Source organism: Physeter macrocephalus, chromosome 4 (genome assembly GCF_002837175.3).
Source record: "Physeter macrocephalus isolate SW-GA chromosome 4, ASM283717v5, whole genome shotgun sequence".
NCBI classification, from domain to species: domain Eukaryota; kingdom Metazoa; phylum Chordata; class Mammalia; order Artiodactyla; family Physeteridae; genus Physeter; species Physeter macrocephalus.
The window spans coordinates 43,249,785-43,269,363 of NC_041217.1; the positions used below are offsets into that span (position 1 = coordinate 43,249,785).

Genomic DNA, 19,579 nt, shown 5'->3' on the forward strand with positions numbered 1-19,579 from the left:
CCGCCAGAGAGGCAAAACACCACTGTTGGGGGGCACCTGAGAAGACGGGCAGGACCGCCATAGGAGCTTCTTTTCCTACCTGTGGGCTCTCAGGCAACGAGACACCACTTACACGAGTTCTGGGGGCAGGTGCAAGCTGCTGCCACCATCATGGGCTCCAGAGACAGACACGGGCCACTGCCACAGCTAGGGGACCTGCAAGCAGGTGCCACTTGCTGTCCTGGGGTGGGGGAGTTGCACAGCCTGCCACCACCACTGCTAGACCTGCGGGTGGGCTCCGATTGCTGCCCCCACCATATGGGGAGCACGCACAGGCCATGAGCAGGCACCAATTGCTGTTCCTACTGTCCTGCAAGTAGGTGGGTTGTTGCTGCTGCTAAGAGACACAAGAGCAGGCGCCATCTGCTGCCCCTACTGTCCTGGGACTGCATGGGCCACTGCTGGCACTGGGAGACCTGGGAGCAGGTGCCGATCAATGCCCCTGCCATACCCGGAGTGTGCACAGGCCACCGTGCCTGCACACATCATATCAAGTGGATAAGAGCCAGCACACACTGGAAAGAGGCAACAATCATCCAAACTAAAAGCAGCCCCTTGATTCCAGACAAGATGGCAGGGGTAGAAGGATGTGAACTCACCTCCTCTCACTAAAACACCAAAATCACAACTAACAACTTAATAACCATTGACAAAAAAGACTGGAACCCACAAAAAAAGATACTTCACATCCAAAGACAAAGAAGAAGCCACAACAAGACGGTAGGAGGGGCACTTTCACAATATAAGACAAATTCCATACCTGCCAGCTGGGCAACCCACAAACTGGAAAATAATTATATTGCAGAGGTTCTCCCACAGGAGTGAGTTCTGAGCCCCATGTCAGGCTCCCCAGCCTGAGGGTCTGGCCACAGTAAGAGGAGCCCCCAGAGCATTTGGCTTTGAAGGCCAGTGGGGGTTGAGTGCAGGAGCTCCACAGGACTGGGGGAAACGGAGGTTCCACTTTTGGAGGGTGCACACAAGATTTTACGTGCACTGGGACCCAGCACAAAGCAGTGACTCCATAGGAGCTTGGGCTAGACCTACCTGTGGGTCTTGGAGGGTCTCCTGGTGAGGCGTGGGTCAGCTGTGGCTCACTGAGGGCAAGGACACTGGTGGCGGAAGTCCCAAGGAATATTAATCAGCATGAGATTTCCTGGAGGTCTTCATTTTGGCACCGAGACCTGACCCCACCCAACAGCCTGCAGGCTCAAGTGCTGGGATGACTACAAGCCAAACAAAGAGCACGGGGGAACACAGCCCCACCCATCCACTGACAGGCACCAGAAGTTGTACTGAGCTCACAGCCACCTCTAAATACACCCCTTGACATGGCCCTGCCCACCAGAGGGACAAAACCCAGCACCACCCACCAGTGGGCAGGCACCAGTCCTTCCCACCAGGAAGCCTGCACAAGCCTCTGGACCAACCTCACCCACCAGGGGACAGACACCAGAAGCAAGAGGAAATACAATCCTGCAGCCTGCAGAAAGGAGACCACAAACACAGAAAATTAGACAAAGTGAGACGGCAGAGAAATATGTTCCAGACAAAGAAACAAGATAAAACCCCAGAACAACTAAGTGAAGTGGAGATAGGCAATCTACCTGAAAAAGAATTCAGAGTAATGATAGTAAAGATGATCCAATATCTCAGAAAAAGAATGGAGGCACAGACTGAGAAGATACAAGAAATGTATAAAAAAGATCTAGAAGATTTAAAGAATAAACAGAGATGAATAATACAGTAATTGAAATGAAAAACACACTGGAAGGAACCGATACCAGAATAAATGAGGCAGAAGAAGGAATAAGTGAGCTGAAAAACATAGTGGTGGAAATCACCGCTGCAGAACAGAAAAAAAAAATAGAATGAAAAGAAATAAGGACAGTCTTAGAGACCACTGGGACAACATTAAACACACCAACATTCACATTATAGGGGTCCCAGAAGGAAGAGAGAGAGAGAAAGGGCCCAAGAATATTTGAAGAGATTATAGCCAGAAACTTACCTAACATGAGAAAGGAAACACTCGAGTCTAGGAAGGAGAGAGAGTGCCATGCAAGATAAACCCAAGGAGGAACACGTCAAGACACGTATTAATCAAACTGACAAAAATTAAAGACAAAAAAAATATTGAGAGCAACAAGGGAAAAGCAACAAATTACAAGGGAATCCCCATAAGGTTATCAGCTGAATTTTCAGCAGAAACTCTGCAGGCCAGAAGGGAGTGGCACAATATATTTAAAGTGATGAAAGGGAAAAACCTAAAACCAAGAATACTCTACCCAGCAAGGCTTTCATTCAGATTTGACGGAGAAATCAAAAGCTTTACAGAAAAGCAAAAGCTAAGAGAATTCAGTACAAATGTCCCTTAATTCCATGTAAGGGACATGAATTATGAATACTTTGTAAGAGGAGGGTACACTTTTTCACAAAAATTTAACACTCTATTCTAATTCCCTCCATTAGAGGGAGAAACTATTTCATGTAATTGTACTTTGATGTGCTATTTAGAACCAGTCAGGAATTTTAGTCTACTTTCCTCTGACTGTGGTGAGGGTTTTTTGTTTGTTTGCTTATTTGTTTAGAATTTCTTTGAAATCAGTTTTAGAAGATTGATTAAACCATTATATTAAAAGTAGAGGAATTTTGCAATTTTTTTCCCCTTACCACCAAACCAGCTTTACAACAAATGCTAAAGGAACTTCTCTAGGAGGCAAAGAAAGGGCTACAACTAGAAACAAGGAAATTACAAATGAAAAGGCTCACCAGTGAAGGCAAACAAAGTAAAGGTACGAAATCATCCACACACAAATATGATATCAAAACCAGCGATCAAGAGGAGAGTACAAATGCAGGATATTGGAAATACATTTGAAATTAAGAGATAAGCATCTTAGGGCTTCCCTGGTGGCGCAGTGGTTGCGCGTCCGCCTGCCGATGCAGGGGAACCGGGTTCGCGCCCCGGTATGGGAGGATCCCACATGCCGCGGAGCGTCTGGGCCCGTGAGCCATGGCCGCTGAGCCTGCGCGTCCGGAACCTGTGCTCCGCAACGGGAAAGGCCACAACAGAGGAAGGCCCGCATGCCACAAAAAAAAAAAAAAAAAAAGAGATAAGCAACTTAAAACTATCTTGTATCTATACAGACTGCTATATCAAAACTTCATGGGAACTGCAAACCAAAAATCTACAATAGATACACACACAAAAAAGAAAAACCCATCCAAACACAGCACTAGAGATAGTCATCAAATCAAGAGAGGAAGGGAAGAGAAAAGACCTACAAAAGCACATCCAAAACAATTAACAAAATGGCAATAAGAACATACATATCGATAATTACCTTAAATGTAAATGGATTAAGTGCTCCAACCAAAAGACATAGAATGGCTGAATGGATACAAAAATAAGACCCGTATATTTACTGTCTGCAAGAGACCCACTTCAGATCTTAGGGACACATACGGACTGAAAGTAAGGGGATGGAAAAAATGTGTTCCATGCAAATGGAAATCAAAAGAAAGCAGGAGTAGCAATACTCATATGTTTACTCATAAAGTAAACAATATTTATTTTTTTAAATAAAGACTGTTACAAGAGAAAAAGAATAATGATTAAGGGATCAATCCAAGAAGAAGATATAACAAATGTAAATATATATGCACCCAACATAGGAGCACAACCTAAGGCAAATGCTAACAGCTATAAAAGGAGAAAATCGATAGTAACACAATAATAGTGGGGGATTTAACACCCCACTTTCATCAATAGGTCATCCAGACAGAAAAATCAATAAGGAAACACAGGGCTTAAATGACACATAAGGCCAGATGGGCTTGATATTTATAGAACATTCCATCTGAAAGCAGAATATGCATCCTTCTCAAGTGCACATGGAACATACTCCAGAATAGGTCACATCTGGGCTACAAATCAAGCCTCAGTAAATGTAAGAAAATTGAAACCATATCAACTATCTTTTCCGACAACAACACTGAGATTAGAAATCAATCAGAAGGAAAAAAATGTAAAAACCACAGACACATGGAGGCTAAACAGTATGTTACTAAACAAGCAATGGATCACTGAAGAAATCAAAGAGGAAACCACAAAATACCTAGAGACAAATGGCAATGAAAACACAACAAACCAAAACCTATGGGATGCAGCAAAAGCAGTTCTAAGAGGGAAGTTTATAGCAGTACAATCTTACCTCAGGAAACAAGAAAAATTTCAAATAAACAACCTAACCTTACACCTAAACCAACTAGAGAAATAAGAACAAACAAAACCCAAAGTTAGTTAAGGAAAGAAATCATAAAGATCAGAGCAGAAATAAATGAAATAGAGACACAGCAAAGATCAATGAAACTAAAAGCTGGTTCTTTGAAAAGATAAACAAAATTGAAAAACCTTTAGCCAGGCTCATCAAGAAAAAACGGGAGAGAGCTCAAATCAATAAAATTAGAAATGAAAAAGAAGTTACAACTTACACCACAGAAATACAAAGGATCATAAGAGACTTTTACAAGCAACTATATGCCAATAAAATGGACAACATAGAAGAAATGGAAAGATTCTTAGAAAGGTACAACTTTCCAAGACTGAACCAGGAAGAAATTGAAAACATGAACAGACCAGTCACAAATACTGAAATTAAAACTGTGATTAAAAAACTTCCAACAAACCAAAGTCCAGGATCAGATGGCTTCACAGGCAAATTCTCAAACATTTAGAGAAGAGTTAACACCTATCCATTTGGAACTCCTCCAAAAAATTGCACAGGAAGGAACACTCCCATTCTATGAGGCCACCAGTACCCTGATATCAAAACAAAACAAATATACCACAAAAAAGAATTAAAGGCCAATATCACTGACGAAAATAGAGGCAAACATCTTCAACTAAATGCCAGCAAACCGACTCCAACAATTTGGTGAAAGGATCATACACCACACTCAACTGGGATTTTTCCCAGTGATTAAAGGATTCTTCAGTATCTGCAAATCAATCAGCGTGATATACCACATTAACAAATTGAAGAATAAAAACCATATGATAATGTCAGTTGAGGCAGAAAAAGCTTTTGACAAAATTCAGCATCCATTTATAATAAAAAGTCTCTGGAAAGCGGGCATAGAGGGAATCTAACTCTACATAATAAAAGGCCATATATGACAAACCCACAGCTAACATCATTCTCAATGGTGAAAAGCTGAAAGCATTTTCTCTAAGATCAGGAATGAGACAGGATGTCCACTCTCACCACTTTTATTCATAGTTTTGGAAATCCTAGCCATGGAAACTGACAAGAAATAAAAGGAAACCAAATTGGGAAAGAAGAAGTAACACTTTCACTGTTTGCAAATGACATGATACTATGCAGAGAAAATCCTAAAGACACTACCAAAAAACTACTGGAGCTCAGTGAATTTGGTAAAGTTGCAGGATACAAAATTAATACACAGAAATCTCTTGCATTCCTATACATTAACAAGAAAAGATCAGAAAGAGAAATTAAGGAAACAATCCTATTTACCACCACATCAAAAAGAATAAAATACCTAGGAATAAACCTACCTAAGGAGGCAAAAATCCTGTACTCCTGAAACTATAAGACATTGATGAAAGGAATTGAAGATGACAGAAACAGATGGAAAGATATACCATATTCTTGGACTGGAAGAATCAATATTGTCAAAATGACTATACTACCCAAGGCAATCCATAGATACAATGCTATCCCTATCAAATTACCAATAGCATTTTTCACAGAACTAGAACAAAATTTTTAAATTTGCATGGGAACACAAAAGACCCCAAATAGCCAAAACAGTCTTAAGCAGAACAGAGTTGGAGGAATCACTCTGACTTCAGGCTATACTACAAAGCTACAGTCATGAGAACAGTATGGTACTGGCACAAAAACAGACACATAGATTAATGGAATAGGATAGAAAGCCCAGAAATAACCCCCTGCACTTATGGTCAATCAATCTGTTACAAAGGAAGCAAGAATATACAGTGGAGAAAAGACAGTCCCTTCAATAAGTGGTGCTGGGAAAACTGGACAGCTACATGTAAAAGAATGAATTTAGGGGCTTCCCTGGCATACCACAAAAAAAAAAAAAAAAAAAAAAAAAAAAAAAAAAAAAGAATGAATTTAGAATGTTGTCTAACACCATACATAAAACTAAACTCAGAATGGATAAAAGACCTAAATGTAAGACCAGATACTATAAAACTTCTAGAGGAAAACATAGGCAGAACACTCTTTGACATAAATCACAGCAATATATTTTGAATCCGTCTCCTAGGGTAATGGAAACAAATGCCAAAAAACTAATGGGACCTAATTACACTTAAGATCTTTTGCATAGCAAAGGAAACCATAAACAAAATTAAAAGACAACCTAAGGAATGGGAGAAAATATTTGCAAATGATGCCACCAACACGGGATTAATTTCCAAAATATAGAAAACAGCTCATACAGCTCAATATCAAAGAACGAAATGACCTAGTCAAAAATGGGCAGAAGACCTAAATAGACATTTTCCAAAGAAGGCTCACAGATGGCCAACAGGCACCTGAAAAGATACTCAATATTGCTAATTATTAGAGAAATGTAAATCAAAACCACAATGAGGTATCACCTCACACTGGTCAGAATGGCCATCATTAAACAGTCTATAAATAAATGCTGGAGAGGGTATGGAGAAATAGGAACCCTCCTACACTGTTGGTGGGACTGTAAATATATATATATATATATATATATATATATATAAAATATATATATAATATATATTATATATATAATGAAATATTACTCAGCCATAAAAGAGAATGAAATAATGCCATTTGCAGCAATAAGGATGGACCTAGAGATTATCATACTAAGTGAAGGACGTCAAACAGAGAAAGGCAAATGTCATATGATATCACTTAAATGTGAAATGTAAAAAATGATACAAATAAACCTATAGAAAACATAAGTAGACTCACAGACGTAGAGAGAGGGATAAACTGTGAATTTGGGATTAAGAGATACACACTACTGTATGTAAAATAGATCAACAAGGACCTACTTATAACACAGGGAACTATATTCAATATCTTGTAATAACCTATAATGGAAAAGAGCCTGAAAAAGAATATATGTATAACTGAATCACTGGGCTGTACGCCTGAAACTAACATATTGTAAATCAACTATACTTCAATAAAAAGAAAAAAAAAGGATATATGAGTCCTTTCAAAGAGGTATTTTATTCAACGAGGTAAAATAAGTATTTTGTGATCATCATGTATTAGGGATGGACTGCCACAACCCTTAACTTTAAGGCATAAGGAAGTTTACACAGTCTAATTCTAAGAACCATGCAGCATTTAGGAGAAATGAACAGTATTTTTTATCACTGGTAAAGAAAAGTCTGCTCTCCCCAGGAGCAGGCAATCAGAATTCTTATTTATTGGGGTTTATGGAACTTTAAAAGAGCAAGTACAAAAATGACTCAAAATCCCCACATGAAAAAGAATATTGATTTGAGGGGGCATGAAATGCTAATGTGTATCACATCAAAGAGACTTTGCTTAAAAATAACAACTAGTAGCACAGCAGAGAACGGAAATTGTGGCTCTTCTTTTCTCCCCCAAGAGTCTCTGATCTCCCCCTACAGCCCCATAGCACCCTTCACATGTATCGCATGAGCCCCACTAGGGTTTTGTTAGCTCTGATCTGCATGTTTCTATGAATCCCAGAGTGACCAAGTTTATCAAGTCACTCAGAAATACCTTAAATATTTACCAAAGGGCCATATTGCCTGTCCAGGCTAGACCTGGCCATTATTTGCCTAATTATAGTTATAGCAAATAGATAACCCTGGGCATTTTAGTGATTACTTTTTTTTTCTATAGTATAGATCAATTTAGAGCTATCTCTAACAGCTATTTGATTGTAAAAATAGGTAAGCCTCTTTGTATGTTGTCAGGAATGAGAGTCTGAACCTGGTACTAACGAGATCACTTTTAGTCAATTCTAGGGTGACTGTAAACTAATTCAGAGACTATTATTTACAGTAAAGAAATGATCAATTCATCTGTCTTTGAAAAGTGGCTGTGGGTTTGTATTTCCATTCTGCGATATTCATGGAAGAGGAGTCATAACTAAAAGACAATTAAATGAAATTTAAGGAAATGATTTGCCCTCAGGATTTCTACTGAGGAACATTAATTGCTAATATATTTCATACTTCCTACAAGAGGAATTACAGATGCACAAACTTCCACTGGTAATTAGATGGACTAATTCCCCCCCACCTGTAATCTGCTGACTTTCATCACAAGTTTTATAGGTCTAGGGCTCTTTCTGTGGAATCGAGTAACTTAACTGATTTATTACCCTTCGCTCAAAAAGGACCCATCAGAGGATCCTTTATTGCCTGACCCATTTCAAAACTTTTTCTGAGTAGCACAGCATCCAGTTCTTTAAAATCTTCATAGTCCAAGAATACACTCTCCTAACATAAGGAACCCTTTGGAAGGGCCAAGCAGACCCTATCCAGGTGCTGCTGGGCTGTGTCAAGTCTTGTTTCATTTTCTTTCATGGTGTGGCCTGAGAAGAAAAGGTCAGGTCTGCCTGACCTCCTGCCTTAGTCTGGGCCTGCTCCAGTCTCCCATGGGCACAGCTTGGACAAGTCCACATGGGCATCCACACACTTGCTTGTGCACGTACATGTACCTTCCAGGAAACAAACCTCATAACTTTCAGATGAAGGTTAAGTACACATTTAGAAAAAGACGTTCTAACAACCTTCATCCCTCCACTTATCCCTCTATTCTAACATTTGATCATAGTAGCATAATGACAACAATTTACTTAGACATCTATGTCTCCTCTTCCTCACTAGAGCTGTGAGGTTTCTGCGATTGAAGTCTTAGAGTAATGCCAAAGGATATGCCTAGTTCAGTTACAAGTCTTAACTAATGTTTTCCTAATTAAGATCTCTGAAATATCTTCATTTGGGTTACTTTGCAATTATGAAGCTCCCCCAAGAACAAATGCAGAGGCTTCAGGCAGGGCTTTTTTAACACAGCCCCTAATCTTAGGAACCTCATAGTCTAGTGAGCAGGGGTAGACAGAGAAATGCAAACAAACAGCCGTAAATATAATATCATGTTTAAGTGCTCTAGTAGTGGCATGATGAAAAGCTATAGGAACACGGAGGGTATACCACTGCCTGGGCATAGCAGATTTCAGAGAGAAATTGCATTGCCTTTTGAGCTGTGTCTGGAAGAATGAGTAGGAGTTTACCAGGCAATGGAAGCAGTGGTGGTAGACACTGGCGGGGAAGGGTAGGAATTAAGACTGGCCATCAGGTGGGCATTTCATCCACAAAAAGCCCTAAAAAGCCTAGAGGCATAAAGTGCAATGAGCTTCATAACCACAGCTGGTCACTAATCAGATGGATTTCAATTTCTCTCCCAGGGCAAAGATCATCAGATTCTTACCTCTACTCTTGGCTTTCTTTCATGATATGAAGATACCTTTACTGAACCATCATTATGAGCTTTTCTGCTCATGGAGATTAATTAGTAGGTGTGGGACCTCCAAATACTGTCTCTCCTCTGTTGTTACCAAACCAAACTTGGGTCCGCTTGCCTGCCACAGTAATGCCAATCTCCAGACCACAGGTTGTGGTGAAGGAAAATGCAGTGTTGATTGCAGGGTGCCACGCAAGGAGTTCAGGGCAGTTAGTGCGCAAAAAGCCCAAACTCCCGGATGGGTTTCAGTAAGGCTTTTTTTTTTTTTTTTTTTTTTTTTGCGGTACGCAGGCCTCTCACTGTTGTGGCCTCTCCCGTTTGCGGAGCACAGGCTCCAGACATGCAGGCCCAGCGGCCATGGCTCACGGACCCAGCCGCTCCGCGGCACGCGGGATCTTCCCGGACCGGGGCATGAACCCGTGTCCCCTGCATCGGCAGGCGGACTCTCAACCACTGCGCCACCACGGAAGCCCAGTAAGGCATTTTTAAAGGCAAGTTGAGGGAGGGGCGTCACGGACATGTGATCGGTTCATGCACAGTTCTCTGATTGGTTGATGGTGAGGTAACAGGGCAGAGTCAAAGGGGTTAACATCATCAATCCTTAGGTGCCAGTAGGTCTGGGGCCTACAGTGCTTATGATCATTGAGTAGTTAATTTCTTCCATTTGGTGGTGGATTTGGCATCTGTAAAGCAACTCAGGAAATGTGCATCAGATACTGTTATCTAGGTACTTCAAAGAGGAGCTAAAGCAGAGGATATGGGGGAGGGGGTCTGTCCTGGGAAGGCCCCCTAGGCTCCTGCTCAGTTACATTGTGGCTGTAGGCTTATGTTTGAGATGATGACCAGCTGGGATTAAGAAAGTAGGCTTTGCTGTGATAGTGGATCCTTATGGGTCCTTATTGGTTCTCTTCTGGGCTGATCAACTGAATTAACATATATCTGTAACCTATGGGCAACGTAGGAATTTTTAATCCCTTTCAGGCAAGGGGTGGGGAAAAGCGAGTCACTTCCTCATATTCTTCATTGCTTTTCTCCATGGAGGCCAAAGAAAAAAAATTCCAAAGTAAAATAAGAAAAAATCTTAATTTTTAAATAGTAATTGGCATGGAAAAAAACTAAAGACACGAAATGACCAGGAAGACTGAGTTCAGAAGTCTGGATCAAGGACCAGATCAATCCTGATAGGTATTTATTTCAGGAAAATTTCCCTCTTCCATAATGACACTTCCTTGCAGAAAAAATATTTCACATCAAAGAGGTGACCCACCTGGAAGAATTATTTTTCTTGAGTAGCTCAAGATTGAGGACACATATGGGACCCATTTCTCCTTATTCCAAAGATTTCTTCAGTGGTGGCTCCAGGTGAGTAAGGGGACGTGTGGGGTCGAATTTGAACCTCTCTGCCTAGGGATCTGAGGGACGTCCCAGGGCCCCTAGCCTTTGGGAAGCACTGGTCTTGGATGGAAGTTCTTCTTCTGGGCTTAGAGAGGGAGTCTGAGGAACCTGAAATTCTGTGCAAAATTTTGAGTTTATTCTTATTTGTCTTTGTCTTTTGTCAATTTCTCAAAGGAGTCTGTCACTCTCAAGCAGGTTTAAAACCCCAAGTTTGATACAATATGTTTTAAGTCCTTCCTTCTCCCCACCCCACCTTTTTTTTGGGTGGGGGGGAGTTGGTGGTGGGAACAAAAACTGGTGGAGCTTCCCTTTGATGTTACATCACATTTCCCTAAAGAGAGATCTGAAGGACCCAGGAAAAATCACTTCAGAACCCTTTTAACCTGGCTGCTTTCAAAATTCTGGCAATAACTCACGAATTATCCTAATGAGCAAGAAATGGGGAGACAACATCTACAGAGGGCCATATTTCTGTACTAGCTTGTATACAAACTGAACCCGTACAGAAGCGGGAGGTTTTATGCACAAACACAGAAGAGTGACACAAATAAGTATGACTCTGAAAAGAAAGACCAAAACGAAGAGGAAACCATGAGGCAAAGCTTGCAAAAACTCAACATCAAACTGCAATGACCCCTTTTTTTTTCCTAAAGGACGATAAACAAACGAGATCAGGACAACAGCAACAAGTGACATAGCTCACTGGTGGCAGAGAGCCGGCAGAAAAACTGTGTCTTGTCTCAGCCTGGGGAGGTAAGAAAAGACGTCCCTACACAGGGGAGAGTATGGCTCTCAAACTGGTTCAATGGGCAAAATACCTCGATGATTTTTATCAGCAAGAAAGATGATAATCTAGGTTACAATTTCTGATTCAGATCTGTAGGGCCAAAAGTATTTCAAAATTTAAAAATGTTTTCATTTTAGAAAGGTAACATAGTACATATTTTGCTAGGAGGTGACACTCCCAGTCTGGATCAGGTTTCCATGATCAAACTAATATTTGATCAAAATTCACATTTTGACAGTTCTATGAATATTCACACTACTGAGAGAAGAGACTCTATACAAAGACTTTATATATAGACTCTAAATAGCCTCATGGCAGTTCAGGTCAAATACTGTCACCAAATGAATTCAATTTAGGTCCCACTGTCAAGTGAGTTATGAAAAACTTCCAGTTTTCAGGTCTTTATGGGAGAAGGATTGTAGATCTGTATTTTATATATATATATCTCCACACATATATATATACACAGACCTCTGCAACTCAACAAATAAAGTATTTTCTAGAAACCATGCACACACCACCTATTAATAAAATAATATCATCCAGATATTGAAATATAGTTTCACTAATATCCAGAATAAATTCAATTGAACAATTTTTAAAATATTGAGGTCATGTGTTTCTCTCAGATGTCTCCCACTCCTAGTTTCCATTTCTTGAGAGTTACAAATTGTCTCCACATTCAAAGCTGCAAGTTTTGACTATTCTAGAATGAAATTAGTCTGAGCATGGTGAATGTGATATAATAAAAAAATAAATGTTTGGTGTAATCCCAGGTTCCTGGCATACAGCTCCTAAACCTTTGGAATCTCTGGAATGATAAGAGTATCTTTTGTATGCTGATGAGGTGACTCTGCCTAGGGTCCCCTAGATAGCTTCAGGATGGGGGCTGGTGCCAGAAAGACAACCCCCAATCTCTGGGGAGGGTAGAGGGGCTGGAGACTGAATTAATCACCAGTGGTCAATGATTTACTTAATCACACCTATGTAATGAAACCTCCATAAAAACCCCTAAACAGAGTTTGGAGAGCTTGCGGGTTGGTAAACACATCAAGGTGCTAGGAGGGTGGTGTGACCTGACACGGCATGGAAGCTTGAACCCCTGATTTATAGCCAGTCAGTCAGAAGTATGGGAGGCCCAGGACTTCTGATTGGCACCTGAAGCGGGGGGCAGTCTGTGGGATGGAGACCTTAAACCGTGAGGCACTCTGGAAAGTTAGTGTCAGAATGTGACTGAATTGTTGAACATCCAGTTGGTGTCTGGAGATTCAGAGAATTGCTTGTTGGTGTTAGAAAATACCCCAGAGTGAGACTTTCATCGTAGTGATTCTCAAACCGTGTTCCCATGGGACGGTAGTGTTTGTGGAGCTGACTGAGGTCCTTTGTGGTGGTTATTGAATAATGATAGTCTTTAAAATTTGCTGAAAAAAAGTGCAGAGGTTCTCAAATCGTGCTTCGTGAAAGCAAAATTCAGAGATACGTTTAACGCCCAGTCAGAGAGGCACATTCAGTGCCTGACCTGATATGAAACAACATCTGACTCTATACCAAAGGACTCTGCTCAGCGCCAGAGATCTAGGTAGTCTGTCTCCAAGACCAGTATGAAACCCAGGTAGATTTTGGTTCCGATCTTGACTTGGCTATTTACAAACTTTTTCACTGTGGGCAAATGATTGACCATTTCTAAGCCTCGGTTTTCTTTTCTTGTATCTACTTATCTATCTATCTATCTATCTATCTGTCTTTCACTTTCTCTGTCTTTCTCTTCTCTTTCTTTCACCAATTATTACCTGCTATCATCTATCATTTCCATCTGTCTATCTATGGTAGACAAACTATTCATCAATATCTATTTCCTTTTACTTCTATGGATTTAGGATGATCACACACACACACTCATACACAGCTACACATGACCTGCTCTGGCCAGTGAAAAATGAGGAGAGGTGATGACTTGTGTCCCTTCCAGCAGAAGCACTGAAGAACTGGTGCCAGTGTTCCATCTTTCCTTCTCCCTGGTGCTGTGATTGACAGTGTAGACGGTGATGCCTCAGCTGACCAAAGTTCCTGAATGAAGACATGATGGAGCCCAGACACTGTGGACTCATGCTATTGTGTGAGACCAGTGAGATTTGGGGATTGTTTGTTGCTTAACCTAACTTAACGTGACTAATACATCATCTTACCTTGTTTCAAAAAGAAGTTAAAGTAGCTTAAAGAGAAATAGAGCACAATAGGATAAAAAAGCAACTGAGTAAATTAAGGATAACATATATTAACATTTGCCTCACAGAATTATTGGGAGAAGACATATATATTCATCAGTGTGATTGATAGTAGATGTAACAATATGAGACTTCAGCTCATTTTTATGTATGGATCTTTCTGTATGATAGTCCCTCCCCACCCCAGATACCTCTTTCACTTTCTACTATGCTCAGGGAGCCCTTCCTTGACCCACTTACTTACAATTACAACCCAGTTTCCTCCACCCCACACTCACTATCACCTTAGCTTACTTATTTTTTTCCATTGTACTTATCACCATCTGCCATACTACATCTTTTATTTATTTGTTTGATATCTTCTCCTACACTAGAATGGAAGCTCCATGAGGGCAGGGGCCTTTATCTGTTTTGTTCACTGCTGTATGCTCAGTACCTAGCTTGACATATAGAGTCAGTGCTCAATAAACTTTTTGAATGAGTTATGAATTATAAATTGACTTGATAGGAGTTTCCAGAATACTTACTGCAGATACCCAAATGGGGAAGATAGCCAATTTCCTGGCACTCTAGACTTTGGGAGAGCAAGACATACATACCACACTGAGAAATGTCTTTTCCATGACACTCTCCTTGACCCTGATCTGCCCATCTATACCTTCCCTGTCTCCTCCCTTTTCAGTATTCTGGTTTTGAAATATGCTACCCACTAGGCAGACTTCAACAACAGTAATAATGAGAAGTAAAATTAAATAATGGTTAGTATTCATTGAGCGCTTCTGATGTGCTAGCTTCAAGGCTGAGTACATCCCATTCATAATATAATTCGAATTTCAAAAACTCTGAAGTCAGTACTATTATTTTCCTTATTTTAAGGATGAAGAGATTGAGGCTTAAAGATGCTAAATAATATGCTTAAGGCCACATTCTGAATAAGTGGTTGTGTATGTGATTCAGTTACCTTTTGCTCTGTAACAAGCCACCCAAAACACAGTGGCTTAAAACAATTTACTAATATTTATCATGGTTCTGTGGGTTGAAAGGGTTCAGCTGGATGGTTCTCTCTTGGAGCCTCTCATACGATGGACATGCTTGTATGTAGCTAGATGGGTTCTGGCCTGGGTGAGATGGCTTTGGTCTGGTCAAGATGGCTTTCACATGTCTGGCATCTCAGATGGGATATCTAGAACACCTGGGGACTCTCTCTGTGTACATGGCCTCTCCCTATAGTTAGCTTGGGCTTCCTCACAGCATTGAAGCCTCAGAGTAGTCCAACTTTTTGTGTGGTGACTAGCTTCTTATGAATTGTCCTTAGAAGCCACACAGTGTTGCTTCCATCACGTTCTATTCGTTACACAGGACCAGCTCAGATTCACTGTGGGAGGTCATAAATACTGGGAGGCATGGGCCATTGGGAGATTATTTTGGAGACTTGCTATCATGTTGGGATTTTTAAACCAGACATTCTGAACTCAGGCTAGAGGCTGCAAACTCATTTATCTAGATGGAACAGCAGGTGACATGTGAGGAAGGAAGCCCTTGCAAGACAATTGAGACTGGAGAAGACCCCGGTGAACTTGAGAGCACAGGTCTTACTAAGAGGCTACCTGCTATCAGCACAAGCTGACTTTGCCTGGAAAGACTACAGGCCCCATATTACTGCACCCTCTGATTTTTAAAGGGAAGCTAGAAATCTAGGTTTTATTTTTAAATAAAATACCTTAATTTAGATACTTTTTCCATATAGGCCATTACAGAGTATTGAGTAGAGTTCCCTATGCTATACAGTAGGTCCTTATTAGTTATCTATTTTATATATAGTAGTATGTATATGTCCAAGAGTAGATATATGTATGTGTATAACTGATTCACTTTGCTGTACACCTGAAACTAACACAACATTGTAAATCAACTATAATCCAATAAAAATTTTTAAAAATACCCTAATTTAAAAAGCACAGTATAGGTCAAGCAAAACACTCCTGTGTTTGGCCCAAGGGCTGCCAGTTTTTTTTAAACTGGCATACAGTAGATCCTTGTTAGTCACCTATTTTAAATATAGTACTGTGTATATGTTGATCTCAAACTCCCAATTTATCCCTCCCCCCCATCTTTCTCCTTTGGTAACCATAAGTTTTTTTCTAAGTACGTGACTCTGTTTCTGTTTTGTAAGTAAGTTCATTTTTATCATGTTTTTAGATTCCATATATAAGCGATATCATATGATATTTATCTTTCTCTGTTGACTTACTTCACTTAGTATGATAATCTCCAGGTCTATCTATGTTGCTGCAAATGGCATATTTCATTCTTTATAATGGCTGAGTAATATTCCATTATATATATATATACCACACCTCCTTTATTCATTAATCTGTCAATGGGCATTTATCTAGGTTGCTTCCATGTCTTGGCTATTGTAAATCAGCACTGCAGTGAAGATTGGGGTGCATGGATCCTTTTGAACCACGGTTTTCTCAGGATATATGCCCAGGAGTGGGATCGCTGGATCATATGTAGCTCTATTTTTAGTTTTTTAAGGAACCTCCATACTGTTCTCCATAGTAGCTGCACCAATTTACATTCTCACGAAGAGTGTAGGAGGGTTTTCTTTTCTCCACACTCTCTCCAGAATGTATTGTTTGTAGACTTTTTGATGATGGCCATTCTGACTGGTGTGAGGTGATATCTCTTTGTTGTTTTGACTTGCATTTCTCTAATAATTAGCAATGTTGAGCACCTTTTCATGTCCTTCTTGGCCATCTGTATGTCTTCTTTGGAGAAATGTCTATTTAGGTCTTCTGCCCATTTTTTGATTGGGTTGTTTGTTTTTTTGATATTCAGCTGCATGAGCTGTTTGTAAATTATGGGCTGCCAGTTTGTAAATATTGCACTAAGTCTCCAAGTTCATGTCCACACTCGCTAGCGGAGCACACAAGGCCCTCATGATGGCGAGGCTACCCTGCCTGACTGTCCAGCTTCATTTCTCACTCCTGCCAACATCCATGCATTCAGCAAGTATTTGATTCCTACTACATGCTAAACATGTTTAGGTGCAGGGATTATCGCAGAGAACAGAACGAAGTCCCTGCCCTCGGGGGAGTTATGTTCTAGTTGCTGGTGACAGACAATACACAAATAAAGGTATAGAATGGCAGATGACACTAAGTACCATAGAGAAAAACAAAGCAGGGCGAGCTCTTGAGAGGCGGGTTGCAGACATGCCTTGCTTTCCTGTCCTGCTCTTTTGTCTGCTGGGAATGATGCTCCCTCCCTTGCGGCTTAGCTGCTTGAGACTTAACTTGAGCATCACAACCTCTGAAATATTTTCTCTGACCCCCACCCTGCCTGTGGAAGATTGGTGACCCTTCTCCTGGCTTCCATGGCACTGTGCCTACTCTCACCATGAGGTTATAACTGTTTTTTAAGTTTATATTTACTTTTCAATATCTCCCACCAGATAGTGTGTAGTAAATCGAGGGCTTCTGTATTTCCTTAAAATTTTATAAATCTTTGATGATCAAAGGGACATCTTTGTGAAGATCTTTAGTGAGGGAGCCACCGGGTGGGAGGGGAATTCTCCTGCTCTGTTTTCTTCATGCCCTTTCCCAGTAAGAAAAACACTTTCTTCTGTTGTCAAAACACAGAACAGTGCATGTGATTACTTGGAAAACCAACTTAAAGGACATTGTTTGCATCCTTTGGTTTAGGGACAGCTTATTAATGAGTGTAAAATATTGTCTTGTATTATCGGTGGGTCAAAAGAGCCAAAGCTGACTTTACCTGGTTGTGAAACAGATGCTGATATACCCAACCCAGCTGCATATTCGCGTATTCATGCACACATCAGAAGATGAGGAATATGTCTCCTGTGCCTACAGTCTGGGACTTAACCATGTGAACTTACACTACACAACTTAGGTAAACAGGATGCATATTTATGATTGACAAGCATCAAACACGAAAAGCTGCTCCTGGCACAGCCCCATCACTGACCAGCATCTCTGACTTGCTGTGCCACTGTGGTTCCATACGGCTCCTGCCGTCTGAGTTTCCGTGGTTAAAGCCTCCTTTGTCTAACATTCTGAGAACCCTGGCCCGTGTACCTGGAGGCTGGCTCGTTTTCTAGAGGACCCAGAGCTGGGGCTCCCTTTGCCCATGGGTTGCCACCCCCTGGAACAAGATGAGGGCTGATTTTCTGTTGCTCAGGTGGAGCACACACTTGTTCCACTGCACTCTGGAACGCTTGAGATCTGGAGTTCAGACCACAGAGGGCTGTGGGCAGAGCAGCCTCTGATGTGTCTCATCTCTGGAAACCCTGACTTTCAAGCTGTGTCAGAGCTGCTCCAGAAGAGAGTGACCAGGCTTGACCCGTGCGTGGCGGTAGGAGGGAGGGGCAACAGGTGGCTGTCTGGGAAGCTTGTGCCCTGGAAGGGCGGCTGTGGGGAAAGGCCCACCGACGGGCATCACTCGTGTGTGCCTCACCTCGGAGGAGGAGGGCTGGTCGTGGACAGGACGGTCAGAGATGCAAGTGCAGCTGACCTCACTGCTCGGGAAACAGGCTGAGTCAGGCTGGCAGGAATGCCTGGGGGATTCTGATCACATGGAGCAAGGAGGATTCAGGTCACAGATCAGATTTGCAATTTCTCTTGAATTGATTACTTGCTTCATATGAGCTTTCGATTGAATGGACCCAAACTTTTTTTTAAAGACATCAATTAAAATAAGTGAGTGGCAGTAATTCTTCAAGTCCCATCTCACAGTCAACCTCCTCAGTGAAATGTTTCCTCTGCTCCCACCTCTGTCCATTCCTCCACCCTCAGTCCAAGTATGATTTCTCTCCCTTTTAACGCAATACTGATTTGGAGGTGTCGAGAGTGTTTATCACACTTGTAATGCACTCACTGTTCCATGAGGACTTCTCTGCTTCAACGCTGCCTTTCTAACCGCGGGCCACTTGAGTTTGAGGACTGGCTTGCTCCACTTTGCTTCCCAGAGGTGGGTAGTGAGGGCGTAGCACACAGGAGCTCAGTGATTGGTGGCAGAACGCAGGGGCTCCTAGACTCACTCCTGTCCCTTGCCCACTCCTGGTGACTGACTACCAGCTTTGGCCACATTCTGGGAAGGAGATGGCCAGGAGATGTTCTAAATGTGGTTCAAATAAATCAGGTTGGTAGAACAGACAGCATGGCATGAGCTTCAGAAACGTGTTATGTCTTTTGACCACTCATAACTTTAATAGCCATTTTATAATCTGAGAGCTACGAACAAGATCCCCACTGGTGGTTTGCTGTGTAAATTTCTTGAGGACAGGGGATATCCTGTCTTCCACTGTACGTCCACAGTGGTATGTGGTGCCTGGTGCTCAGGGGTGTTGGTGGAATGACTGATCAGCTCCTGGCTTTGTGGTGGCGCCTCAGTCTGTAATTTACCTCTTCTCTCCGACTCCGGATGCTGGGGTGTGGGAGAAGAGGGACTGATGATTAGCAGGAAATCAACCAGAAAGGCAACGAGAAATCAAGGCAACTGCTCGAGAAGTAGGATTGCAATAAATCATGAAGGTCTAATTCTGTGCTTTTGTTAAAGGA

At 41.4% G+C, this 19,579-nt stretch overlaps 1 protein-coding gene across 4 annotated transcripts in view; it reads left to right on the top strand.

The window, feature by feature from the left end:
• SUCO (SUN domain containing ossification factor) overlaps positions 1-19,579 on the top strand; it is a 120,941-nt gene that overhangs the window by 77,803 nt on the left and 23,559 nt on the right. For 2 of the 4 annotated variants that reach the window (XR_008617066.1, XR_008617065.1), the window contains exons 26-27: positions 10,820-10,946; positions 11,633-11,732. The gene's annotated coding sequence lies outside the window, so the exon portion shown is untranslated. Of the gene's footprint in view, positions 1-9,875; positions 10,076-10,819; positions 10,947-11,632; positions 11,733-19,579 lie in introns of those variants that run through there. The other 2 variants (XR_008617068.1, XR_008617067.1) reach the window with 2 other exon arrangements.